Here is a 26,809-nt window from a genome sequence, read left to right on the forward strand (position 1 = left end):
ATGCCAAGTGTGCTTTATTCCTGTGAACTGAAGCGCTTTGATTACCATGCCAAATGCGCTTTACTCCTGTGAACTGAAGTGCTTTAAATGTTGTGCCCTGGGCGCTTTACCAATGTGGCCTGAAACGCTTTGCTCATTATGCTAAGGGGCGCTTTACCTTTTGGAATTAACGACTTCCTTCAAACTTGGATTCAGCAAGGCCTTACCGCTACGAGTACGACCTACTAGTTTTTTCATACACCATGGAAACAAGGATACTTCAGTTGGATGAAACTCTGCCATTCAGGAACTCTGCTCTTCTCCAGAGAAATCCCCACGAGGTCTGGTTGCATCGAAGTCTTCAAAATAGTGAGCAACGTGCTTGGGTGTGGCTGGGCTTTATAGGCCTGCCACCCCCCAAGATGGCTGCTGCCTCTAAAAACATGGGAATTGTAGTCCCTTCAGGGAATAGCACTGAAAAGTGCATCTTGTCCACCAATGACCTGAACCTGCAGCTTTATGAGCTTTGCCACAGGGCAGACGACGTTGATGGCCACCTTTGGAGCAAGAGAGGATGACAAGTGGTGCGCAGAAAGCGCCATAGAGCCGCGCAGTGGAGTTTCGGGTGGGACCTGGACTGCGCATGGTTCTATTCCTGACAGTTACCCCTTGAAGTATGCACAAATACTTTACACATTACCTCTTAAGTTAAGCCTCCCTGCTCTGTGCCAGGCTACTAGAGGGTGAGCACAGGTTAATTTATGGTGTGTATATGATTTACCCTGACTAGGACTCTGGTTCCTGCTTCGTCAGGGTGCATACCTCTGCCAACCAGAACCCCGATTTCTAACAATCATTCCAAACATACTCTGCACAACTCAAAGTGACATTCCAGGTATATGCACCTATATTGTAGCGCTTACTGTTGGAAAATGGATTACTGGTAAGGGCAGGTAGGTACCTACACTTAGCAATAGGCCACTAACCTCAATTTAGGTCCAGTTAGGTCTCAATAAATTAAACCCAGCTCAACGCTTGGTAGCTTGGCAACGAGCGACAAGGCTTAACTTAGGAGACTAGTGTATAAAGCATTTAAAAATCACAAAACAGTAAATAAGTAAAACACAAACAAAATAATAATCCAACACTAGTTTATAAAAATCGGTTATATTTTTATCTTTAAAATGACACCAAAATGAATAAAATCGGATAAGGAGAACCGGAGATATGAATTTTTTAATAATTAATGTTTTCTAGCGCATCGAAGCAACTAGCGCTCAAAGGGTTAAAAAAGCTCACACTGGAAAGGAACAAAGTCCAGAGTTCAGGCCACCCACGAGGTAACACTGTCACAGAAGTGTTTCTTGATTCAGGAAAGTGGTCCACAGCAGCTGCCACGGGTTTAGAGGCTCTGGTTTGCCTCTTGGGGTCTGGGACTACAACTCCCACAATGCACCTCTTCAACTTATGAAGTTGCTCCAAACGTCTCCAAACTTCTGGATCTTCTTCCAGAGGTCCTTTTTGGCTCCTTGAAGTGTCCACAACTTGATCCAAGGTTCCAGAAGCTCTGAGTTGCTCCTTGGGGGTTGGGACTACAATTCCCAGAATGCACCTGGTCAGAATCCTCAAATGGCTACTGGACGCTGGTCAGCTGGGTCTGCTTGCAGGACTTGATGCAGGGGACTCTGGGCAGCTGCTCTGTACCTATAGCAAACAGGGAGTCCCTTCCTGAAGCACTAGAAGACAGACATAGGGGGTCATTCTGACCCTGGCGGTCATGGCCTGCCAGGGCCAACGACCGCGGGAGCACCGCCAACAGGCTGGCGGTGCTCCCATGGGCATTCTGACCGCGGCGGTACAGCCGCGGTCAGAAACGGGAAACCGGCGGTGTCCCGCCGGTTTCCCGCTGCCCATGGGAATCCTCCATGGCGGCGCTGCAGGCAGCGCCGCCATGGGGATTCCGACCCCCTTACCGCCAGCCTGGTTCTGGCGGTTTTGACCGCCAGAACCTGGCTGGCGGTAACGGGTGTCGCGGGGCCCCTGGGGGCCCCTGCAGTGCCCATGCCAATGGCATGGGCACTGCAGGGGCCCCCTAACAGGGCCCCACCAAGATTTTCAGTGTCTGCCAAGCAGACACTGAAAATCGCGACGGGTGCAACTGCACCCGTCGCACCCCTTCCACTCCGCCGGCTCCATTCGGAGCCGGCATCCTCATGGAAGGGGGTTTCCCGCTGGGCTGGCGGGCGGCCTTCTGGCGGTCGCCTGCCAGCCCAGCGGGAAACTCAGAATAACCGCAGCGGTCTTCTGACCGCGTAGCGGTATTCTGACGACGGGACTTTGGCGGGCGGCCTCCGCCGCCCGCCAAAGTCAGAATTACCCCCATAGTCCTTTTAGTGGTGAAGCCCAAGTTTGCAGCGGGTGCAGTCCTTCAGAGTGCAGTGTGCAGGTCAGGGGTCCAGCAGGGCAGTACTTCTTCTTCTGACGTTCTTCCTTGTTGGGATCTGGTAGGGAACTGAAGTGTGGGTGCAGCTCTGCCATATTTATTCTTGCTCCTGGGCGAAAAACAGGGGGGTCCTGGTTCTCCAATCAGGTGCAGGGTCCATCCCCATGTGATGACCACTTCCTGAAAAGTGTAGCAAAAATCAATCCCAGGGAACAACATTCCTCAAAAATCCATCATAGCTAAAACTGATTTTTTGAGGTTACCAGCCCACCCACTGGTGTGTCTAAAAATCTTAAGCACACCCTTCTCCTGCCTCCTCCTAATCTAATCTGGGAGGCACCTAATTGTCTGGGTTTGCAGGATGCGAGGGAGGTGCTGGGTTGCTCCAAATGTCCTTTCCTGTCTTTGAAGACCAGCTTGGCAGCCCTCCCCTTTCCTGCTTCACCATCTGCTGAGGGAAGATCTCCTTCCACAGGCACATTCCTTTGTGTTGTTTAGCCCAGGCTACTTCACACCTCATCAAGGCAGCCCGGTCAGGCTGCCAGAGACTGGCCAATCAGAGCAAAGCACTACAGGGCTGACGTTGGCAATTTTTAAAGTAAAGTTTAAAACTCTTTACCTGAACACTTTATATTAAATCCAATAATTGTAATTTGTGGGATTTATTATAACAATTAATTTGATACCAAACGTGGGTTATCTGACACTTAAGGGGACTTTATAAATTAAAATAAAGTCTCCTCATTCTAGCCTATAGAGGTCATTCACTACAATGAGAGAAAAACACATTTAGCTGTTTTACCTCACCAGGGCTTACAAAACTATTTTTATAAGATCCCTGCTTATAGTTACATGGCACATGGCCAGCAAGGCAGACCTGCCTTTAAAATGACACTGGGTACCTCAGCAGTGTGCACTACCTATGCTAGGGTGCCTAAACCTACATGCCCTACCATATACCTTATAGGTAGGTTGATATAGCCAATTATAATTAGCCTAATTTGCATACTGATTTTACACAGAGCACAGGCCCTGAGACTGGTTAGCAGTATCCAGGGCACCATCAGCGTCAGAAAACCACCTGCAAAAAGTGAAAAATGGGGGCAAAAAGTCAGGGAGCCTCTGCAAGCTGCTCTGTTTTCACACACATACCCTTTAGCTTACCATAGCTACAGAACCAATGTTCTTTTGTACTAAGTTGACAAGCCATGATATTCATAAAAGTGCTCTCTGGTACCTCATCTTTACCATGTACTTTTACCACAAAATGTCACACAGTGATGTCATTAAACGTTTTCCCTGTACTCATAACGTGGTTGACAGTAAAAGGTAGCACTTTCACTTTCAAACAAAAGGTGGAAAATATGGAATATTTTGCCTAAAGCAGGGATCTTGAGAATATAATCTATATGATCAGTATTCTGATGTATGGAATGTGCACTGGGTATTCATCATAACAACCACCCTCTCTTGTAGGGACACAATTGGAAAACACAGTTCTTCTAAGGTCTTTACCCACATATTCACTGGTTTTCCTATGCTTGCTTAATTTGATGCAATTCTAAAGCACCATCCATTGTGTCTCTTGAATGTAGAGGATGTATGCTGTAATGTTCATATATTTATTCTGCTTTACCCAAGTCAACTTTTTGGAACTGAGCAGAAAGAGCTGAGCTGGAACTTCCTGTTCTAACACAAGTAACATGTTCCTCTCTATCAACATATTTTAAAACATATTTTGTATTTTAACATATTTCAAATTTCTCTGAACCCCATCAGTGCTTACAAGTTCCAGCCAATTGAGTTTGTCTTTAATAGGCACTAGTGGTTCCTCTTCTCAATCTACACCTATATTTTCAATATTCTCCTTTATATTCAAAGACAAATGCATAACCGTACCTTTTAGACCTTTTAATATTTCAGTAGGAGGAAGTTTCTTATTTTAGGCTTCCATTCTAACAGTTGCTTGGAAGGGATGCACTATCTATATGAGAATACTCTCATAGACATTCGGGTTTTGAAGCTCAGGAGGAATTGGAAAAACTTCCAAATTATTATGAGCACCTCTAGCAGACATCTTATTATCATTTAGTTTCTCAACACAATATTTCCAGACAATCTGCCTTATGTGCAAGCCAAATCGGTCTTCAGCTTTAAAATAAAGAGCAAGTTTAAACACTGTACTAGATCACTCTCCTCAATTTTCTCACAAATACTGCAATTTTTGATTTGTGATCTGTAGTGAGTTCCCCAGCAACCAACGCCCACTTCGACTGAAATTTCTGCAGTTGTTCTTGCAAATGCATCAATATCCTGTTTAAGATTCTCTAAAGCTGTCCTAGTTTTGTTAGTGTTGGTCTCCACAACCATCTCAATTCATCGGGTGGTCTTTCAGGCTCAAAGATTGTTATCTGAATATCATCTACAACAGAACTCACTTCAGAATGAGCACCTTTTTAGTTTAAAAGAAAGCACAATTTAAATAATTTATTTTTTGAAGCCGGAGGGCTGGACATTTCACAAAATACAATCTTCTTACTAGCTTATGCATTTTCCTGTGGTGCACAGACTGCAACCATATGTGATGGAAATTACTGTACAAATCTGTTGTGATAGGCAAGCCAATGAATGTCCTTGAGGGTTTGTCAGTCGCCTAAATCAACAAGGATCAAAGCATTGCAGTAGGTTCATTGTATTGTTTAAACAACAAGTGATGGACGGAATGCTGAACATTGTCAAACATTCACCCCCAGTACAGTGATCTGGGCCTAAATCCATCGTTTTTTTGCTGCCCATGCCATTCCAGTTTGGACCCAGCCATATGCAAATCAGTCTTGACCCTGTTCCCCATGGGAACAGTCCAGCCCGAACTGCTAGGCCAGGTCTTCCCTGGACTGGAAACAAGCATCCTGGGACCGGTTTCGGGGTTTCACCCCTCATCAGCCAGGCTAGCTTGAATCCAGTGGCATGGGAAGCACGGGACCCACGTCTGGGCATACCCTTCCCACTTAGGGCGACAAAGCAAAAACAACAAGTGATGGACGGAATGCTGAACATTGTCAAACATTCACCCCCAGTACAGTGATCTGGGCCTAAATCCATCGTTTTTTTGCTGCCCATGCCATTCCAGTTTGGACCCAGCCATATGCAAATCAGTCTTGACCCTGTTCCCCATGGGAACAGTCCAGCCCGAACTGCTAGGCCAGGTCTTCCCTGGACTGGAAACAAGCATCCAGGGACCGGTTTCGGGGTTTCACCCCTCATCAGCCAGGCTAGCTTGAATCCAGTGGCATGGGAAGCACGGGACCCACGTCTGGGCATACCCTTCCCACTTAGGGCGACAAAGCAAAAACAACAAGTGATGGACGGAATGCTGAACATTGTCAAACATTCACCCCCAGTACAGTGATCTGGGCCTAAATCCATCGTTTTTTTGCTGCCCATGCCATTCCAGTTTGGACCCAGCCATATGCAAATCAGTCTTGACCCTGTTCCCCATGGGAACAGTCCAGCCCGAACTGCTAGGCCAGGTCTTCCCTGGACTGGAAACAAGCATCCTGGGACCGGTTTCGGGGTTTCACCCCTCATCAGCCAGGCTAGCTTGAATCCAGTGGCATGGGAAGCACGGGACCCACGTCTGGGCATACCCTTCCCACTTAGGGCGACAAAGCAAAAACAACAAGTGATGGACGGAATGCTGAACATTGTCAAACATTCACCCCCAGTACAGTGATCTGGGCCTAAATCCATCGTTTTTTTGCTGCCCATGCCATTCCAGTTTGGACCCAGCCATATGCAAATCAGTCTTGACCCTGTTCCCCATGGGAACAGTCCAGCCCGAACTGCTAGGCCAGGTCTTCCCTGGACTGGAAACATGCATCCTGGGACCGGTTTCGGGGTTTCACCCCTCATCAGCCAGGCTAGCTTGAATCCAGTGGCATGGGAAGCACGGGACCCACGTCTGGGCATACCCTTCCCACTTAGGGCGACAAAGCAAAAACAACAAGTGATGGACGGAATGCTGAACATTGTCAAACATTCACCCCCAGTACAGTGATCTGGGCCTAAATCCATCGTTTTTTTGCTGCCCATGCCATTCCAGTTTGGACCCAGCCATATGCAAATCAGTCTTGACCCTGTTCCCCATGGGAACAGTCCAGCCCGAACTGCTAGGCCAGGTCTTCCCTGGACTGGAAACAAGCATCCTGGGACCGGTTTCGGGGTTTCACCCCTCATCAGCCAGGCTAGCTTGAATCCAGTGGCATGGGAAGCACGGGACCCACGTCTGGGCATACCCTTCCCACTTAGGGCGACAAAGCAAAAACAACAAGTGATGGACGGAATGCTGAACATTGTCAAACATTCACCCCCAGTACAGTGATCTGGGCCTAAATCCATCGTTTTTTTGCTGCCCATGCCATTCCAGTTTGGACCCAGCCATATGCAAATCAGTCTTGACCCTGTTCCCCATGGGAACAGTCCAGCCCGAACTGCTAGGCCAGGTCTTCCCTGGACTGGAAACAAGCATCCAGGGACCGGTTTCGGGGTTTCACCCCTCATCAGCCAGGCTAGCTTGAATCCAGTGGCATGGGAAGCACGGGACCCACGTCTGGGCATACCCTTCCCACTTAGGGCGACAAAGCAAAAACAACAAGTGATGGACGGAATGCTGAACATTGTCAAACATTCACCCCCAGTACAGTGATCTGGGCCTAAATCCATCGTTTTTTTGCTGCCCATGCCATTCCAGTTTGGACCCAGCCATATGCAAATCAGTCTTGACCCTGTTCCCCATGGGAACAGTCCAGCCCGAACTGCTAGGCCAGGTCTTCCCTGGACTGGAAACAAGCATCCTGGGACCGGTTTCGGGGTTTCACCCCTCATCAGCCAGGCTAGCTTGAATCCAGTGGCATGGGAAGCACGGGACCCACGTCTGGGCATACCCTTCCCACTTAGGGCGACAAAGCAAAAACAACAAGTGATGGATGGAATGCTGAACATTGTCAAACATTCACCCCCAGTACAGTGATCTGGGCCTAAATCCATCGTTTTTTTGCTGCCCATGCCATTCCAGTTTGGACCCAGCCATATGCAAATCAGTCTTGACCCTGTTCCCCATGGGAACAGTCCAGCCCGAACTGCTAGGCCAGGTCTTCCCTGGACTGGAAACATGCATCCTGGGACCGGTTTCGGGGTTTCACCCCTCATCAGCCAGGCTAGCTTGAATCCAGTGGCATGGGAAGCACGGGACCCACGTCTGGGCATACCCTTCCCACTTAGGGCGACAAAGCAAAAACAACAAGTGATGGACGGAATGCTGAACATTGTCAAACATTCACCCCCAGTACAGTGATCTGGGCCTAAATCCATCGTTTTTTTGCTGCCCATGCCATTCCAGTTTGGACCCAGCCATATGCAAATCAGTCTTGACCCTGTTCCCCATGGGAACAGTCCAGCCCGAACTGCTAGGCCAGGTCTTCCCTGGACTGGAAACAAGCATCCTGGGACCGGTTTCGGGGTTTCACACCTCATCAGCCAGGCTAGCTTGAATCCAGTGGCATGGGAAGCACGGGACCCACGTCTGGGCATACCCTTCCCACTTAGGGCGACAAAGCAAAAACAACAAGTGATGGACGGAATGCTGAACATTGTCAAACATTCACCCCCAGTACAGTGATCTGGGCCTAAATCCATCGTTTTTTTGCTGCCCATGCCATTCCAGTTTGGACCCAGCCATATGCAAATCAGTCTTGACCCTGTTCCCCATGGGAACAGTCCAGCCCGAACTGCTAGGCCAGGTCTTCCCTGGACTGGAAACAAGCATCCTGGGACCGGTTTCGGGGTTTCACCCCTCATCAGCCAGGCTAGCTTGAATCCAGTGGCATGGGAAGCACGGGATCCACGTCTGGGCATACCCTTCCCACTTAGGGCGACAAAGCAAAAACAACAAGTGATGGACGGAATGCTGAACATTGTCAAACATTCACCCCCAGTACAGTGATCTGGGCCTAAATCCATCGTTTTTTTGCTGCCCATGCCATTCCAGTTTGGACCCAGCCATATGCAAATCAGTCTTGACCCTGTTCCCCATGGGAACAGTCCAGCCCGAACTGCTAGGCCAGGTCTTCCCTGGACTGGAAACAAGCATCCTGGGACCGGTTTCGGGGTTTCACCCCTCATCAGCCAGGCTAGCTTGAATCCAGTGGCATGGGAAGCACGGGACCCACGCCTGGGCATACCCTTCCCACTTAGGGCGACAAAGCAAAAACAACAAGTGATGGACGGAATGCTGAACATTGTCAAACATTCACCCCCAGTACAGTGATCTGGGACTAAATCCATCGGTTTTTTGCTGCCCATGCCATTCCAGTTTGGACCCAGCCATATGCAAATCAGTCTTGACCCTGTTCCCCATGGGAACAGTCCAGCCCGAACTGCTAGGCCAGGTCTTCCCTGGACTGGAAACAAGCATCCTGGGACCGGTTTCGGAGTTTCACCCCTCATCAGCCAGGTTAGCTTGAATCCAGTGGCATGGGAAGCACGGGACCCACGTCTGGGCATACCCTTCCCACTTAGGGCGACAAAGCAAAAACAACAAGTGATGGACGGAATGCTGAACATTGTCAAACATTCACCCCCAGTACAGTGATCTGGGCCTAAATCCATCGTTTTTTTGCTGCCCATGCCATTCCAGTTTGGACCCAGCCATATGCAAATCAGTCTTGACCCTGTTCCCCATGGGAACAGTCCAGCCCGAACTGCTAGGCCAGGTCTTCCCTGGACTGGAAACAAGCATCCTGGGACCGGTTTCGGGGTTTCACCCCTCATCAGCCAGGCTAGCTTGAATCCAGTGGCATGGGAAGCACGGGACCCACGTCTGGGCATACCCTTCCCACTTAGGGCGACAAAGCAAAAACAACAAGTGATGGACGGAATGCTGAACATTGTCAAACATTCACCCCCAGTACAGTGATCTGGGCCTAAATCCATCGTTTTTTTGCTGCCCATGCCATTCCAGTTTGGACCCAGCCATATGCAAATCAGTCTTGACCCTGTTCCCCATGGGAACAGTCCAGCCCGAACTGCTAGGCCAGGTCTTCCCTGGACTGGAAACATGCATCCTGGGACCGGTTTCGGGGTTTCACCCCTCATCAGCCAGGCTAGCTTGAATCCAGTGGCATGGGAAGCACGGGACCCACGTCTGGGCATACCCTTCCCACTTAGGGCGACAAAGCAAAAACAACAAGTGATGGACGGAATGCTGAACATTGTCAAACATTCACCCCATTCAACAGTGGGAAGGGTATGCCCAGACGTGGGTCCCGTGCTTCCCATGCCACTGGATTCAAGCTAGCCTGGCTGATGAGGGGTGAAACCCCGAAACCGGTCCCAGGATGCTTGTTTCCGGTCCAGTGAGGACCTGGCTTGGCAGTTCGGTCTGGACTGTTCCCATGTGGAACAGGGTCAAGACTGATTTGCATATGGCTGGGTCCAAACTGGGGTGGCATGGTGAGCAAAAGAACGATGGATTAAACCCAGATCTATGACTGGGGGTGAGTGTTTGACAATGTTCAGCATTCCGTCCATCACTTGTTGTTTTTGCTTTGTCACCCTAAGTGGGAAGGGTATGCCCAGACGTGGGTCCCGTGCTTCCCATGCCACTGGATTCAAGCTAGCCTGGCTGATGAGGGGTGAAACCCCGAAACCGGTCCCAGGATGCTTGTTTCCGGTCCAGTGAGGACCTGGCTTGGCAGTTCGGTCTGGACTGTTCCCATGTGGAACAGGGTCAAGACTGATTTGCATATGGCTGGGTCCAAACTGGGGTGGCATGGTGAGCAAAAGAACGATGGATTAAACCCAGATCTATGACTGGGGGTGAGTGTTTGACAATGTTCAGCATTCCGTCCATCACTTGTTGTTTTTGCTTTGTCACCCTAAGTGGGAAGGGTATGCCCAGCCGTGGGTCCCGTGCTTCCCATGCCACTGGATTCAAGCTAGCCTGGCTGATGAGGGGTGAAACCCCGAAACCGGTCCCAGGATGCTTGTTTCCGGTCCAGTGAGGACCTGGCTTGGCAGTTCGGTCTGGACTGTTCCCATGTGGAACAGGGTCAAGACTGATTTGCATATGGCTGGGTCCAAACTGGGGTGGCATGGTGAGCAAAAGAACGATGGATTAAACCCAGATCTATGACTGGGGGTGAGTGTTTGACAATGTTCAGCATTCCGTCCATCACTTGTTGTTTTTGCTTTGTCACCCTAAGTGGGAAGGGTATGCCCAGACGTGGGTCCCGTGCTTCCCATGCCACTGGATTCAAGCTAGCCTGGCTGATGAGGGGTGAAACCCCGAAACCGGTCCCAGGATGCTTGTTTCCGGTCCAGTGAGGACCTGGCTTGGCAGTTCGGTCTGGACTGTTCCCATGTGGAACAGGGTCAAGACTGATTTGCACATGGCTGGGTCCAAACTGGGGTGGCATGGTGAGCAAAAGAACGATGGATTAAACCCAGATCTATGACTGGGGTGAGTGTTTGACAATGTTCAGCATTCCGTCCATCACTTGTTGTTTTTGCTTTGTCACCCTAAGTGGGAAGGGTATGCCCAGACGTGGGTCCCGTGCTTCCCATGCCACTGGATTCAAGCTAGCCTGGCTGATGAGGGGTGAAACCCCGAAACCGGTCCCAGGATGCTTGTTTCCGGTCCAGTGAGGACCTGGCTTGGCAGTTCGGTCTGGACTGTTCCCATGTGGAACAGGGTCAAGACTGATTTGCATATGGCTGGGTCCAAACTGGGGTGGCATGGTGAGCAAAAGAACGATGGATTAAACCCAGATCTATGACTGGGGGTGAGTGTTTGACAATGTTCAGCATTCCGTCCATCACTTGTTGTTTTTGCTTTGTCACCCTAAGTGGGAAGGGTATGCCCAGACGTGGGTCCGTGCTTCCCATGCCACTGGATTCAAGCTAGCCTGGCTGATGAGGGGTGAAACCCCGAAACCGGTCCCAGGATGCTTGTTTCCGGTCCAGTGAGGACCTGGCTTGGCAGTTCGGTCTGGACTGTTCCCATGTGGAACAGGGTCAAGACTGATTTGCATATGGCTGGGTCCAAACTGGGGTGGCATGGTGAGCAAAAGAACGATGGATTAAACCCAGATCTATGACTGGGGGTGAGTGTTTGACAATGTTCAGCATTCCGTCCATCACTTGTTGTTTTTGCTTTGTCACCCTAAGTGGGAAGGGTATGCCCAGACGTGGGTCCCGTGCTTCCCATGCCACTGGATTCAAGCTAGCCTGGCTGATGAGGGGTGAAACCCCGAAACCGGTCCCAGGATGCTTGTTTCCGGTCCAGTGAGGACCTGGCTTGGCAGTTCGGTCTGGACTGTTCCCATGTGGAACAGGGTCAAGACTGATTTGCATATGGCTGGGTCCAAACTGGGGTGGCATGGTGAGCAAAAGAACGATGGATTAAACCCAGATCTATGACTGGGGGTGAGTGTTTGACAATGTTCAGCATTCCGTCCATCACTTGTTGTTTTTGCTTTGTCACCCTAAGTGGGAAGGGTATGCCCAGACGTGGGTCCCGTGCTTCCCATGCCACTGGATTCAAGCTAGCCTGGCTGATGAGGGGTGAAACCCCAAAACCGGTCCCAGGATGCTTGTTTCCGGTCCAGTGAGGACCTGGCTTGGCAGTTCGGTCTGGACTGTTCCCATGTGGAACAGGGTCAAGACTGATTTGCATATGGCTGGGTCCAAACTGGGGTGGCATGGTGAGCAAAAGAACGATGGATTAAACCCAGATCTATGACTGGGGTGAGTGTTTGACAATGTTCAGCATTCCGTCCATCACTTGTTGTTTTTGCTTTGTCACCCTAAGTGGGAAGGGTATGCCCAGACGTGGGTCCCGTGCTTCCCATGCCACTGGATTCAAGCTAGCCTGGCTGATGAGGGGTGAAACCCCGAAACCGGTCCCAGGATGCTTGTTTCCGGTCCAGTGAGGACCTGGCTTGGCAGTTCGGTCTGGACTGTTCCCATGTGGTACAGGGTCAAGACTGATTTGCATATGGCTGGGTCCAAACTGGGGTGGCATGGTGAGCAAAAGAACGATGGATTAAACCCAGATCTATGACTGGGGGTGAGTGTTTGACAATGTTCAGCATTCCGTCCATCACTTGTTGTTTTTGCTTTGTCACCCTAAGTGGGAAGGGTATGCCCAGACGTGGGTCCCGTGCTTCCCATGCCACTGGATTCAAGCTAGCCTGGCTGATGAGGGGTGAAACCCCGAAACCGGTCCCAGGATGCTTGTTTCCGGTCCAGTGAGGACCTGGCTTGGCAGTTCGGTCTGGACTGTTCCCATGTGGAACAGGGTCAAGACTGATTTGCATATGGCTGGGTCCAAACTGGGGTGGCATGGTGAGCAAAAGAACGATGGATTAAACCCAGATCTATGACTGGGGTTGAGTGTTTGACAATGTTCAGCATTCCGTCCATCACTTGTTGTTTTTGCTTTGTCACCCTAAGTGGGAAGGGTATGCCCAGCCGTGGGTCCCGTGCTTCCCATGCCACTGGATTCAAGCTAGCCTGGCTGATGAGGGGTGAAACCCCGAAACCGGTCCCAGGATGCTTGTTTCCGGTCCAGTGAGGACCTGGCTTGGCAGTTCGGTCTGGACTGTTCCCATGTGGAACAGGGTCAAGACTGATTTGCATATGGCTGGGTCCAAACTGGGGTGGCATGGTGAGCAAAAGAACGATGGATTAAACCCAGATCTATGACTGGGGGTGAGTGTTTGACAATGTTCAGCATTCCGTCCATCACTTGTTGTTTTTGCTTTGTCACCCTAAGTGGGAAGGGTATGCCCAGACGTGGGTCCCGTGCTTCCCATGCCACTGGATTCAAGCTAGCCTGGCTGATGAGGGGTGAAACCCCGAAACCGGTCCCAGGATGCTTGTTTCCGGTCCAGTGAGGACCTGGCTTGGCAGTTCGGTCTGGACTGTTCCCATGTGGAACAGGGTCAAGACTGATTTGCATATGGCTGGGTCCAAACTGGGGTGGCATGGTCAGCAAAAGAACGATGGATTAAACCCAGATCTATGACTGGGGGTGAGTGTTTGACAATGTTCAGCATTCCGTCCATCACTTGTTGTTTTTGCTTTGTCACCCTAAGTGGGAAGGGTATGCCCAGACGTGGGTCCCGTGCTTCCCATGCCACTGGATTCAAGCTAGCCTGGCTGATGAGGGGTGAAACCCCGAAACCGGTCCCAGGATGCTTGTTTCCGGTCCAGTGAGGACCTGGCTTGGCAGTTCGGTCTGGACTGTTCCCATGTGGAACAGGGTCAAGACTGATTTGCATATGGCTGGGTCCAAACTGGGGTGGCATGGTGAGCAAAAGAACGATGGATTAAACCCAGATCTATGACTGGGGGTGAGTGTTTGACAATGTTCAGCATTCCGTCCATCACTTGTTGTTTTTTCATTGTATTGTTTCCCAGTCCCTCTACTGTATTTGTTTAAGAAGAGTCAAAGTTTGTCAATAGACTGTAGTCTTAAGTTGCATAATTTCCACGCATTCTTTTCAAAACTGGTTGCTGGGGATAGTGATCTAACACTTCATTAGTTATTTCTACTTCTACATTTCTAGGCACTAATCGTTCTTCTTCAATTGATTTCATATGGATGACCATTACTGTCTGTTGCAAACACTAACTCATTTTCCTGTAAATAACATTCCAAATTAAATACACTTCACTAATGGGAATGTGTTCCCTTTCGCCCTGGAAAATACTGCAAACATTTGTTTTACTAACTTGAACCTTTTGACAACTTTTTTAAGGAAATTATCAGTTTATCTAAACATCTCATTCTCTTCAAAATGAGATTAAATAGCTTTCTCTTTAATACAAATACCTTGTCTACTAGACACCCTACAAACTCCTTCTGCTTTTGCAATGCTTTTCTGCTTTTCACTGTCTTCATGCTTCTTATAATATATGACACTACTCTTCTATAAAAGAATGTCTGATGAAGTTATTTGAATTTCTTCTTTTTAAATCTGTCTAGTTGGTCTCTTCTTTTCTGACATTATCTTTTATTTGATAAACAATACAATTTTTTCTTAAAAGTTGACAGATCTTCAATACTACTTACACCTGCAGAAGAAAGTTTACACAACGTTATTATTATTTTTATAAATGACTGGGTCCGCTTAGTTCATTTTAATCTTATTTACCATATTTTACTTTCTGTGGCTGTGTTTCATTTCTGGAGATTTATTTGTAGTATTGCTGATTTTTCTTTTTCTTTTTCTGCTCTTTTGTTGGCATTTTCAAGCCCTACAGAGAAAATAAAACACAAAACACATGATATTTATTTCTGCTTCTCAGAGAGCTATTACTAAAGAAATCAGTCTGTGTTGAAGGATTAATAGAATGGCTATGACCTGTGCTTGTACATTTCAAAATGCTCTACATTCTGTATGGTAGAGTTTGGTAAAAGAGTGATCCTATTTCATAGTACCCTCTAACATCAGCCCCTCAAGTGACACCTCTGCAGAGAATCAATGGTCTGTGTAGAATAACTTAGAGAACTAGGGCCAGATGTAGCAAATAAAAAATTTGCGAGTTGCAAAGTGCGAGTCCATGCAACTCGCAATTTGCAACTCGCAAATTGGTATGCAGTACGGTGTCTCAGACACCGACTGCGACTCGCTATGGGGTCGCAATGACCCACCTCATCAATATTCATGAGGTGGGTCGCAAATTGCGGCCCCATAGCGAGTATAGGCACTCGCAAACATGGAGGCCTGCTGCCGTCAGCAGACCTCCATGTTCGTGACTGCTTTCAATAAAGCAGTTTTTTTTTTTTTTAAGTGTAGCCCGTTTTCCTTAAAGGAAAACGAGCTGCACTTAAAAAAAAAAACGAAACCTTTCGTTTCGGTATTTTTTCAGGGCAGGAAGTGGTCCCTTGGACCACTCCCTGCCCTGAAAAAATATTTTTGGGTCCATTCACAAAGTGGAAGGGGTCCCATGGGGACCCCTTCCAATTTGCGAGTGGGTTACCATCCACTTCAAGTGGATGGTAACTGCGACTCCATTTGCGACCGCGTACGCGGTCGCAAATGGAATTGCATCCCACTGCGAGTCGCCAATAGGAAGGGAACACCCCTTCCTATTTGCGAGTCGGAAATGCATTTTGCGAGTCAGTCCCGACTCGCAAAATGCATTTCTGCATAGGAAACTCACATTTGCGACTCGCAAACGGCAATTTTTGCCGTTTGCGAGGCGCAAATCGTTTCCTACATCTGGCCCCTAGTTCCTATTGTCTTATATGGCTTTACAAACAGCAAACTTTCTACTGATATCTCTGAACAGAGTAAAGATTGTGGGTAAAAGGTCTCAGAAAAACTCTAGACCCTGTGCAATCACATTTAACTGAGTGCAAATTCAGAATGGTAAAGTTTGAGTCAAAAGTAAACACTTGTAATACAATTCTACAAACACTGAATGGCTCACTTCTATCACAACATTCCTTACCACTAAGTCTGTACAGTTTAAAGACTGCCTGAAAAAGGCTTTAGTGAGGAGTAATTCACCTTCAATCAAGACGTTTTCTATGATACAACATGGTTTGTGAATGGTTCAGTTTTATAACAACACACCTTCTCCACTGGCACCTGTCTATAGGATAAACAGTGGGTGTGAATGGTTTTCCTAATGAACCCATGTCCCTACAGATCTTTTATCAGAGTGAAAATAGTGTCTACTGACACCTCTGAAAAGGACAAAGGATTTGACTAGAAGGGCCGCCAGGGCCCTGGTGGCGGTTGGATCACCGCCAATGTGGCAGTCCGACAGCCACAATACGACCGTGGTGGTTGCGCCACGGTTGGACCGCCAGCACCACCAGTTCTCTTCCACTCGAGGGGCTGGCAGTGCTGGCGGTCCAAGTCGTCCAGGGCAGTGCTGCAGGCTGGGCTGCACTGGGGATAACGAGTCCCTTTTCCACTAGCGATTACATAAGGGTAGCCCCGCCATGTAAAGGCTGGCAGAGACTGGGTTCAGGGTGCCCCAGGGTGGCCCCTACACTGCCCATGCACTTAGCATGGGCAGTGCAGGGACCCCGCTGGCCAGCCCCGTTGTGAATTTTACTGTCTGCTTTGCAGACAGTGAAAAGCATAGTGGATGCTGGTGTACCCTACGCACTACAGCATTGCCGCCGGCTCTATTATGCGCCAGTGTCAATGTTGTAGGCAATTTCTTGATGGGCCAGTGGGTGAAAACTCTGCTTCCACCCGCTGACCCAGCGGGAAACTCTTAATGGGGCCTGCGGGAAGAGGGCCTTACTGGTGGTAACCTGACCGTGGGAGTTTGGCAGATGGCCTTTTCCCTCCACCAAACTCATAATGGTTCTTTGTCTTGTTTTGTCACATTTCAAGAGTGTGTAATTATGTATGCTACATTTTGATAAAAGAGTGGCTCCTTTTGTTATAAACCTATGCAGGGTAAATACCCATTTTTTATGGCAACATAGCCTCTCTGGTGACATCTCTTTTTAAGGTGAAGGCTGGGTGTGAAAGGTTTTACTGGGAACTCATCCCGCTCTAAAGATGTTTTCTCTAAGTGAATAGGGTGTTTAGTTCACTATATTAAGACCACTCTCTCTAGTGATTCCTCTGAAAAGAATAGACAGTCTGTGTAGAAAGATTAAGAGATAAACTTATCTCTATGCTAGTACATTTCAAACTGCTAGGCATTCAGTATGTTTCATAAAACAGTGATCCTATCTTGTACTACTCTGTTACATCAGCCCCTCTAGTGACATCTCAGCAGAGAGCTAATGGTCTGTGTAGAAGCACTTAGAGAGACCTGCTGTGTCACATGGCTTAACAAACAGCAAGCTCTTTATTGATACCTCTGAACAGAGTAAAGGATTGTGTAGAAGGTTTTCTAGAAACTCTAGGGCCTTCTGCTATCACATTTTAACAAAGTGCAGATTGAGCATGGTAAATTAGGATGCAAACCTAAGCCTTTCTAACACAATTGAATACAGAATGGGTGGCTCACCTCTATCCCAACATTCACTCTATACGAATGTCTCTGTACAGATTAAAGGCTGAGGGAAAAATACTTTAGTGAGTATTTCACCCTCTATAAACATGTTTTCTCTGAGATAACATGTTGTATGAATAGTTCAGCTTTCTTACAACACAACATCTTAAATGACACCTCTGTACAGGTTAAACGGTGGCTGTGAAGGGCTTTATTAATTAACCCATTTCTCTACAGATCATTCCTCAGAGTGAAAAGTGTATTGCACTCAGTTTTTAAATACCAAAATATTTATTAACACCTCTGAAAAGAACAAAGGACCTGTGTAGAAGGGTGCATGGAAACACTATGGCTTGTTTTATCACATTTCAAGAGGATGCAGATTCTGTACGTTACAATTTGATAAAAGAGTGGCTCCATTTGATATGACTCTATACAGGGTGAATGCTTTTTTTTATGATACCATGGCTTTCTGGTGACATCTCTCATCAAGATGAAGGCGTGCTGCAAAAGGCTTTACTGAGAAAGTAATTCCTCTGTAAATCTGTTTTCTCTGACTGAATAGGGTGTTTGGTTCACTACAGTAAGACCACCCTATCTAGTGTTTCCTCAGAGCAGAATAGACAGTCTGTGTAGAACGATTAAGACCAAAACGGGGCCCTGTGCTAGGACATTTTCACATGCTATACTTTCAGGGGCATATTTATACCCCATTTGCGCCAAATTTGTGTCTTTTTTTAAACAAATTCGGCGCCAAAACTAACTCCATATTTATATTTTGACGTTGGACCTATCTAACGTCAAAATATTGGAGTTTGCACCACTTTTTAGATGGAAGAATCTAACTTGCGTCAATGAGATGCAAGGTAGGCGTTCCCATATAAAAAATTGTGGTAACCCCATAGCCCCATATTTATCCCCATGCTAAAATGACGCACGGGTGGGAGAAGGGACTGAATAATAGTGCAAAGCTTGCTTTGCACCATTCTTTAAAGCCTCGGTCAGACAAGGCGATAAGGGACTTGTGGACTCATTTCCATGGTTAAACACCATGGAATGGGTCCACAGGTGCCCTCCTCAAGCCCCAGGAACATCCCTACCCACACCAGAGGGACACCAGAGGATGGGGCCCCCATCCCAGGTAAGTAGGGTCAGTATAGGTAAGTATTATTTTTTTTTAAAATTAATGTGCCATGGGGGGGCCCAACTTCATTTTTTGGTGCAAAACCCCCCTCTCCCATACCGCCAGCCCCACCCGGCTAACTTCATTTTTTTAAATGCTAGCACACCCTTTGCACCAGCTTGCGCCATTCCATAAAAATGGTGCCCGGCTGGTGCTCAGGAGTGGCGCAAGCCAGTGCTAAACGTTTTGGTGCAAAACTGCATTTATGCAGTTTTGCACCAAAAAGTATAAATATGCTCCTCAGTATGATAGAGTTTTATAAAAACAATTCCTCTCTACTAATAGCTCTGTACCATTTAAGGAATATGTGTAAACATCTTTAGTGAAGAACTAAGCTCTCTGCAGACATGTTTCTTTCAGCATACAAGGTTAATAATAAGCTTTGGAAAAACAGCCTCTACAGTAACATATCAGTACAAAGTAAAGCCTCTATGTTGATGGTATAACAGAAGCAGTTTATCCTGTTTTCCCCATTATAACAGAGTCTGCTAAACTATATAGTGAATTTTCATGCAGTAGCTACTTATCTGAGTTCTCTATAGAGGCCTAGAACTTCATTTTTATGACAACATTTCCTCTTAGCTAACACATATCTACTGATAGATACCTAACTTCTATAAGCTTTATTGAGAAAGTCTATCCACTTCAAACACCTTTTCTAGTAGGCAGCGTCCTTTATCACTGTGTTTAGGACATGCACTGCCCAAAATTATACACACTAAGTATAATACTTGGAATATATATTAAGTACTCCAGAGAGATATGTAGACCTCAGTACAGAAATATCTCATTAGCCACAAAAGAACACAATAAGATATCAAATATAGAATTTCTTATGGTTCCATCAGAAGCACTCTTCCTTTCTAAATCACAATTCGTTTTATAAAAATGTTTGATTTTCAGCAGCAATCAACACAGTAAAGTACATTCAGACAATAAACACAAAACTGCAATTAACACCACAACAACATTACAATAACATTTTCAGTGTACTTTTCTTGTCAGGTTTTCAAAAAGTTTCAATAGTAAAGCACTTGGCAATCACATTTTATCTATTCAAATTATTCCCACTCTCATGACGAACAAAGATATTGAAACTAATTTCTGATTTTGTTGTATTATTTAAATATTGACACACAGACCTCATACTTTAATTACACTCTATTTGTAATTACCTGCAGATGTAACTGTATGTTGAAGGCAGATGAATACACCAATCTCCTTTACACAAAAATCAAGCAACCTCTGCAGAGCACAAGTCAATGAGATTACATTTCATTCACCTCCAAATCACCAAGAGCAATTTCAAGTGTCTGAGGACTATGGAACAGATATAAGCATCTGAACCTTGAAGCCTTGTAGTCAATCATATTGTAGCTTTTTGTTTCAATTTTGTAGTGGGCCTGTCCCCCACTGGTTGACCCTAATATAACCTCAGTCTTGCATTTTGTCAAGAACCCTCAGAGTTGCAATGTCTTGATAACTACATGGCATCAAAGAAAAACAAAGTATTTCAATGTCAAGAGATATCCTCAGAGGTAAAGGCAATGTCCTTGTTGGAAGATTGTTCTTTGTGTTCTATTGCAGAGATTGCAGGGAAAAAATGAAACAAGAAATTCAAGATGGCCACTGGGATGTTCAGACACAAGTTACCCGGTCTAGTGTTTACATTTTCAAGATTGGAGATAACTGTTGATGCTGGTGTGCGAATTTCGCATTGCGCAGTTCAACTGTGGTCCTGACTGAAAATGATAGTGTCTTTAGAGGGCGCATGCTTTGAAGAGAGAAATTCCAATCAAAATTTCTTTCATGCCCACTTTGGTCAAAGCAGTTTTCACGTAAGTCTATTTACATTAGTGCTATAATTTTTTGGAAGAAGTGAGCAAATATATTGAGTGTTTTCTGTGGAACAATTCTAAAATCCTGAGAGTCGGGGAATAGTTTCTCTTAGCAGCACATCTGCATATGTATCCAGAGAGCAGAGAAAAGTGTCTTTCTACAACACATGTGCTAAGATTACCCAGAGAGCAGAGAAGGGTGTCTTTCTACAGCACACGCGCTAAGATTAACCAGAGAGGACAGAAAAGTGTCTTTCATCAGCACATGCACAAAGGTTATTCATAAGAAAGCTTTCTTCCTTGACACATGTGCAAGAGTCATGACAATAGTTCAGAGATAGAAAATAGAGTCACAAGAGACTAGTGCCATCGATTGATTTTGGAAGGAATCAGTTCAAAGACTATACATTGAAATATCAAGCTGATAATTCCCACAGTTACTCCTTTTGAGGGTTCATCAAAAGTAAACTGCTTCACTGAAAAGTGAGAATGAAAAGTGTTAGCAACACTCATACATGTTCATACAGACAAGAGACAATGAATACACCTAAAAAAATAAAATATATATATATAGATAGATATATACATATATATATATAAATATAGATATAGATATATATCACACTGCTCGACAACTAATCGAGCCAAGAAAAATCTCTTAAGTAACTATCTACTTGCTTAATATTAGCAGCATCCTAATGAATGAGAGAGTAGCAAAATCCTCAGATAAACTTAGGTAAAGGTTTCTAGGTAAAATGAATGCAAGCATAGTAATAATGAGTTGAATGTTAGCAATATAATAATTGTTGTTGTAATACCTTTTAAGTTCCACTCCAGTGGTAACTTGAGGAGGGCCAGATAGGCATACAGAAGAAGAATCAGGCATCCGCGGCAATCTCTATATTTGCATTTCCCCTTCCCCTGCCCCCGTTGATGCTCGGGATGGAAGACATAACCCATCATAGGTAGCGGTGGGGGGTACTGAGGACTAATCTTCAGCTCCTGAGGAAATCAAACCTAGCTAATCTTGACAGATTGAAGTGCCTTCCTGGTTTTTACTGGGGAACTAGATTTCCTCACAAGCAGAATGGCAGAAGGTATTGATGTGAAGGCTCTAGCAACCATATTGGAAGGGTTGCAAAAAAAACTAAACAACACTGTAGAAGAGACCAACATATAGAGAGATATGTTGCAGAGGGCAAATCAAGAGACAGTAGAGATAAATCAATGGATCGATGAATTAGTAGCCACCCCTAAGCCCAATGAACAAGTGTTTCCAGATGTCCAAGCACTTTGCAGACTGCCGGTGTATCCACACAAGTGATTCATGCAATCTTTCCCATTATTCCCCTTGCACAGGCAGAGCATTTTAGTGGGGATACGCCTAAGGCGCCAATTTTTTTGATGCAATTTTCTTTATATTTTTTGTGTAGGCCATCGGTTTTTTCAAAAGACCAGTCCAAGCTGGCATTCATATTGTCTTATCTGACCGGGGATGCAGCAGCTTGGTCAAGGCTAATTGTTTGAAGAAACTACACAGTTTTGTATAATTTTCAAGACTTCAAGGAGGGGTTTCTACAAATATTTGATAGAGGAACTGCATTTCAAGGTACTGATAATGAACATTTACAATTGAAGCAGGTAAACAAAGAATTAATAGCTTATTTAGCCCAGTTCAACAAATTTATAGTACAAACAAATTGGCCAGAATCAAAAAGGGATGCCATTTTCTATTGTGGCCTGAAAGATGAATTGAAGGATGCATAAGCACAAGTTCCAAAAAGGCCCTCAGAAATATCGGAATTGGTTGACCTAGTATTGCAGATTGACCATTGTTTAACCAAAAGGAAAGCTGAGAAGAGAAGAGATTTTCATCCACTCCCTCCAAGATTTGATAGAATTAGGAGTGACCATACGAAGACTGGAGATAGTATGGTGGTTGAGAAACGAGTGCAAATTGGCTCCGTCTGTGGACCATTGTCCATGGAGGAAAAGGAAAAGCGGAGAGCAAACCACTTGTATTTATATTGTGATCTGTCAGGGCATTTTGTTACGGAAAGTCCCAAGAGACCTAAAGTAGGGCTGTCGGGAAAAGGCAAGGTTCATCAGTAGGAGGAGTTGCTCTGAATAAAGGAGAACTCACGTCAACTCCTCCGGCCCAACAAGTAGCTTATACATTGCAGGCTGCAGCACCGCATTTGGTACAATCAATTTCAGCTAAATTTTGAAGAAAAGAAATTCAAGGAATCTCAGTCATGATTGAATGTGGGACGACAGCCAATTTTTTGAGATATCAAATACGCCCGAAGGATGGGAATTCGATTTGTCAAGAAAAGCCACATTGGAAGCAGTGAGAGCTGTTGATGGCACCAACCTCTCCTCTGACCCGTTTACCCACAAAAACGAGCCTTTTCTGCTGATGGGGTTTGAGGGTCATCGGGAGCAGATAATCTTCAATTTGATTGATGCACCGCAATTTCAACTAATTTTGTGTTTGCCTTGGCTCGCCGAACATAATCCTCGGATTGATTGGAGTAAAAGAACAATAGAAATGGACTCCCCTTATTGTAAGGACAACTGCTTCCATGATCAAGTGGGTAGGTCAAAAGAATCTCAAGCTGTCTGTTTAGCAACACTTTCTTCCACGATTTGCATCCTCGAAACTACAGAAATTCTGAAAGCACATGAATATTTAGCTACAGTCTTTGATGAAAAAAAGGCAGAGAAACTGCTGCCACATTAACCATATGATTGCAGGATAGAATTGGAGCCGGGAGCTTTTCTACAGTTAGTAGAATGTACACATTAACAGAAGCCGAGAATCACCATCCAAAGGAATATTTAGATCAATACTTGGACAATGGATTTATTCGCCCGTCCCAATCTCCGATCTGATCCCAGTTGTTTTTTATTACCAAGAAGAATGGTGATCTTCAAACTTGTATGGATTATCAAGCCCTCATTCAGGTTACTGTTAAAAACAGATATCTGCTACCCTTGGTATCAGTACTTCTTGACCAAGTAAAAAAGGCTGAAATATACAATAAATTAGATCTGCGCAGAACATATAATTTAATTCGAGTAGCATCTAGCGGTGAGTGGAAAAGAGCTTTCCGAAACCAATATGGATTATTTGAATATCAGGTACTGCCATATGGGTTATGTAATACCCCTGTGGCTTTTCAAAACTTTGTTAATGATGTGCTACAAAAATACCTTCACAGGTTTGCAGTGGCTTACATTGATATCTTGATCTTTACTGACAACTTGCAGGAACATGTATCACATGTTCGGGCTGTCCTAAAAAAATTGCAAGAAAACAATCTCAATGTCAAATTGGAAAAGTGTGCATTTCATGTAGAGCAAATGGAGTTTCTTGAGTTCATCTTGGCTCCAGAGGGGGGTCAGTATGGATCCTGCTAAGGTAAAAGCAGTTAGAGATTAGTGACCTCCCCGGAGTGTTAACGAGATTCAAAGTTTTTTGGGGTTTGCCAATTTTTACCGAAGATTCATTTTCAACATTTCACAAACAGTCAGCCCAATCATCCGATTGTTAAAGAAAGGAGTGAAGTGTGAGTAGTCCAAAGAAGTGAACTCAGCCTTTAATTTTTTGAAAGATTCCTTCACCAGAGCTCCAAATTTGTTGCATCCAAATCCAGATGAACCTTACTATGTGGAAGCAGATGCCTCAGAATCCGCAATAGGAGGAATTCCTTCTCAGAGACATAAGCACACTGGACAAGTGCATCCAGTAGCCTTTTTCTCTCAAAAGTTGACCCCGCCAGAAATAAATTATACCATCTCTGATAAAGAGCTTTGGCAATCAAAGAGACCTTTCGTGAATGGAGACATTAACTGTAGGGGGCCCGGTATAAGGTGACAGTGTACACTGACCATTGAAATCTGTAATTCCTGAAATCAGTTCGCACTCTAAAAGCAAGACAATTATGTTGGTCCTGTCATTTTGCAGATTTTGATTTTGTAATAACTTTCTGACCTGGATTAGCCGATGGCAAGGCTGATGCGCTGTCTTGGATAGATACCAAACCATCAGATGAGATTCTGGAAAAAAGTCTAATCATTCTAAATGAGAAGCTTCTGCTAGTATGCAGACTTGATCACTGGAATGCAAGAGGTGGTAACGAAGGAAAAAATGTTGATGTGATCCAATGAAACACCTGAAAGAGAGATCAAGATCGGATTGCCTTATTATAAGGGAACATTGTATGTACCAACCCTAGAAGTAAAAGAAAAAATCCTGCAGGTCTGTCATGATGATCAACTAGCACATCACAAAGGGATTCAAAAGACTCAAGAATATGTGTCACCTTGTGAAAAGTGTCAAAAATGAAAACCAAGGGAGATTAGCCCCCTAGGCCTTCTAAGACCTTTACCCACTGCTCCTAACCCTTGGCACACAGTTACTATGGATCTTATAGAAGACCTTCCTAGTATCCTAGCAGTCAAGGCTATAACACAATTCTGGCCTTTGTGGACACATTCACTAAGATGGCACATTTCACCCCTTTAAAGAACATCCACAAGCACCACAAGTTGCACAACTGGTCAGACAACATATAGTACGGGCCCATGGAATTCCAGAGATTTTAGTTTCTGATCGGGGGTCTTAATTAATTTCCCATTAATAGAGTCACGTTTCTCCACCAGTTACCACCCAGAAACAGATGGGCAAACAGAGAAGGTCAACCAAGATCTGAAACAATACTTATGACTCAACTGTTTGATCAGAATAATGAATGACCGGAACTGGTTGGGCAGCAGAATTTGCATTAACACTGTGCATTCCATCACCGGATTCACACCCTTTTATCTAAACCATGGCAGGCATCCTAATGTGTCCCTGGGAAAAGAAGATCACACAATTCCAGCAGTAGAGAATTGAATAAAAAAATTACAGGGCACTTTAGTTGGAACAGAGAAAAACATAGTTTAGGAAAAAATTGCGTATAAAACCCAAGCAGATAAAAAGAGAAGAGAGAGTCATTTTTTTTTTAAAAAGGAGAAAGAGTTTGGTTGTCCACATGTCCTTTATATCTCAAAGGAAACCATCATTTTCAGCCTAGATTCATTAGTCCATTTAAAGTAGACAGAATGATAAATCCAGTGGCAGTTAAATTTTAGTTACCCACACATTTGAAAATGCATCCAGTTCTCTATATCTCATTGTTAAAAAAAACAGTTCTCCAGGATACCCCACTGATTCCAATTAGGTTGACTCTGCAGATGAGTATGAGGTAAATCAGATTTTAGACTCCAAAATAGGAAAAGGCAAACTGTATTACTTTATTGACTGAAAGGATTTGGTCCTGAAGAAAGATCTTGGGAACCTCATAGCAATGTGCATGCATCACGATTGTTAAAAATTGTTCAAAGAATCCACAATAACACACCAAAAATGGAGGACCATTTTTTGAGGGGGGTACTCTCAAGAACCCTCAGAGTTGCAATGTCTTGACGTCTGCATGGCATCAAAGAAAAAAGAAGTACCTTAATAACAAGAGGTATCCACAGTGGAAAAGGCTATGTCCTTTTTGGAAGATTGTTGATTGTGTTCTGTTGCTGAGATTGCAGGGAAAAAACTGCAGGGAGAAATCCAAGATGGCCACCAGGATGTTCATACACAAGTTACCCGGTCTAGTTTTTGCATTTTCAAGACTGGGGGGGGTTGGTCATGATAGGTGATACATGGACCACCTCTGCATGGTACTGACTGAAAATATATGCATTCACTCCTTGCCACCATTTGGGTACACAAGCCTACCATCATGCACAAATTGACAATAAAGTTATTCTCTGCCACTTGCATCTTTATTCCACTTTGTTCACTATTTAAGACAGGGGACAGTGTTACAGGTGTGAAATGTGTTTTATTGACAGATGTGAGTGAATTGTGCTAAATACAGTAATGGGAGTCGTAAGGGTTGGGGGTCCTCAAAACCAAGTTGGTGGCAGCCTTGTTAGATGGCATTGATGGGTCCATTTTGTGAAACTGCACTTCAAATTGCCCTTAGCTAAGTGCTGTTGGTAAATGGGTGAGATGGTTACTTTGCATTAGTAGCAGAGTCAATTGTTGGAGGGGGCCTTGTTCTTAACTGGGTTTCTAGTGCCCTATCTTGGCCTAAGAGTACGTTTAGGCGCATGCTGTGGAGCTTCTTGGGATGGCATGGTTGGCCCTTGGGTTTCCTGGGAGGGTGTTTCCTGGGATGTTTCTGCTGCTTGGCCATCTGATGCTGGTTGTCCAGGGCTGTTGTGGGGGCCTCTTGTCCAGTGTGGGTGTCAGAATGGGTTTTGACCAACTGCAGCAGTGCT

The sequence above is a fragment of the Pleurodeles waltl genome, chromosome 1_1 (assembly GCF_031143425.1).
Source record: "Pleurodeles waltl isolate 20211129_DDA chromosome 1_1, aPleWal1.hap1.20221129, whole genome shotgun sequence".
NCBI lineage: Eukaryota > Metazoa > Chordata > Amphibia > Caudata > Salamandridae > Pleurodeles > Pleurodeles waltl.